This window comes from Trachymyrmex septentrionalis, unplaced genomic scaffold, assembly GCF_001594115.1.
Source record: "Trachymyrmex septentrionalis isolate Tsep2-gDNA-1 unplaced genomic scaffold, Tsep1.0 scaffold5, whole genome shotgun sequence".
Taxonomy (NCBI): domain Eukaryota; kingdom Metazoa; phylum Arthropoda; class Insecta; order Hymenoptera; family Formicidae; genus Trachymyrmex; species Trachymyrmex septentrionalis.
Window position 1 is genome coordinate 1874259 of NW_017305672.1, and position 2623 is coordinate 1876881.

Genomic DNA, 2623 nt, shown 5'->3' on the forward strand with positions numbered 1-2623 from the left:
GCCACTAAAACCTGCAATGTTAAATATTTAAAATTTGAATTTTATTTAACTTAGTTATTAAATTTTACAATCAGATATGACAGTGAAAAAATTGCGATAAAAACAAGGAAGTTAAACTAACTCGTGTTTTTTTCAGGAAAAAACATTAGCAACATTAAAAAATAGTTACTGAACTTTACTAATAATAATATAAATAAAATAATATAATATAAATAATAATAATATATATTATTACTGATAATACAATAATATATATTTTTCTTCTAAGAAAAAAAATGTTTAATAGTTTATTTAATATTTATTAAAAACATTTGTAATTAGCTTACTTTTATTTTATAAGTATTGAAAGTTAAACTTGTGATTATTTAAATATTTAGCTTTTAAATTATTATTGCTTAAACATACGAGTAATACTAACATAAATATTGTTATTTGACATTACAAAGAAAATAAGTTTATATGAATTTTGTTTGTAAATTATACAGTTTATGTGAAATCGAACGAAAACATAGTTTATTATGTTAAAACATTAACATTTATTGTTAAAAAAAAGTAAAATTGACATTTTACAAATAAATGATAGTTTATAAATAATATAAATATTATATATGTTATTCATTTTTTATTTTCTTTTTTCTTATTTAAAAATAGAAGATTGCAGATTCACTAAAACACATATACACAATACGAGTATCGTTTACACAGTGAAATAGATTTTCAGGAATTTTGTTCAAAATTTGGTAAACTTTTAAGATTGTATTATCTTTTCTAAATAATTATGATTCTGTCAATATTATATGTTTGTTCACTCTCTTCCTTTGTGAACTCTGATTTTCTTTGTAAAAAAAAGATGAGATAACTATTCTGACTTCCTTACCACTTTCATCAATAGTTGTGCGAATCTCTGGAAAACCCTTATCTGCTAAAACTACATCTCCGTCTGCTAAATAATCTATTAATCCAGACTCAATTGTTATTTGAGAATCACTTTTCCTTCCTCTAGCTACTTTTGATTTAAAACTAATAAAATCTCCTGGTGTTATACTTATTAGTACTTTAGCAGTAAAACCTTTCTTATAATGAGAATAGTAAAAAACACGTTTATCTACACCTGCTGGAACTTCAATCCTAAATTCAGTGCAATCAATAATTGAGTATCCGTGTAATCTGGTTAAAAATTCATGCATTGTACTTTGAACAGTATCTTTATTTAAAAACTAAATTGGCTGTTGCACCAGCTAAATATCCTAGAGTTGAATAGAAAATTCTTGAAATAATTGTTCTATGAACATTAGATAAAACACTTATTGCTGAAAAATTTAAACCTGTTTTTATCTGAATAAAAAAAAAGTCTATTTTCCTTTTTAATTTTATACTTATCTTCATCTATATTCATTGTATCCATTCTTTTTAATAAAAATTTAATATTATTTATTGAAACTTCAGCAAGGTTTATAAGCTGTTCATTGTTGCGAATCAATAAAATACCAGCAAAATTATGAATTACATACTGAGTCACTGTATGTTGTACGTTCACTGCATAGGTCACTAGGTTCGTTGCAATCAGTATATTGATCCATGAAAGTTTTTTCAGAAGAATCACATTTTTTATTCTTAAATTGTTTTTATTCTTGACACGAACAATTTCTCTAATTTCTCTAATTTCTGTTTGAATTTCAGCATGGCAAACTGTTTTGTGAAGATTAAACATATTCATACTTATTACAAATTAAAATTTTTTTTCAGAAAAATTTTGGCTAAATATCTCTATTTAAAATTTTTTATCAATCTTAAGAGTTTCTTGATTATTCTGTGAACTTTCTTGATAATTAGACTCTGTATTAATATTATCAGTAATTACTTCAATCATATCTTCCTTAAACTGTGAATTTTTAATTGATATGACAGTAGGTGTTGGTTTTGCCGAAGCCTTCGTTCCATAAAACGTTTATGTCTATAATAAAAAAAATTTAATTAAACTAAAACTTATTTTGCTAATTGTACACAGTAATTATGTTTATTTTCCTACTTATAATTGCAGTTTCATTTACTTTTTTTGCCCTGTACGCTGAAATAAACATTGTAGGTATCCAGCTTGGATACCTTAATAATTCCTAAAACTTTTTATCACCAACAAAATGATCACTGCATATGTAATCGCTTTGGAGACCATGGTGAATCATCATCACTAAATATGAATGTATTAAAATGTAAACGTTATCATGATATGCACAACATATACAATGCAGTATTGTAGAAAGTAAGAGTATGGTGCTTACTTTATTCTCCTGACCCCAGCGACCCATTTATTCCTTTGCTCTAATTTCCAACTTGCAGATGAAAATTTGTAGAATTTGCACTTGCTATATATATTTCTGCTAGTATTTTTGCAGTTATTAATGCAACAACTACAGTGAGTCATTTTGTTTTAATTATATAACGAAAATCAACAAAATAATAGCCTAAATTAATGTTTGGTCGCACAGCGCGCTGGAATAGATTTTTGAATTCCCTGCAAGTCCATACACCCAGCAAATACATAGAAAGTCTATACGTGTGAATACAATGAAAAAAAGGCGTCGTGATCGCGTGATTTAGACAGCCAATCAGACCGTTAATGTTT

The 2623-nt window shown here is 25.8% G+C and overlaps 1 pseudogene; it reads right to left on the reverse strand.

The window, feature by feature from the left end:
* Positions 1 to 641: 641 nt before the first annotated feature.
* Positions 642 to 2422, reverse strand: LOC108751553 (annotated as a pseudogene).
* Between the last annotated feature and the right edge of the window lie 201 nt (positions 2423 to 2623).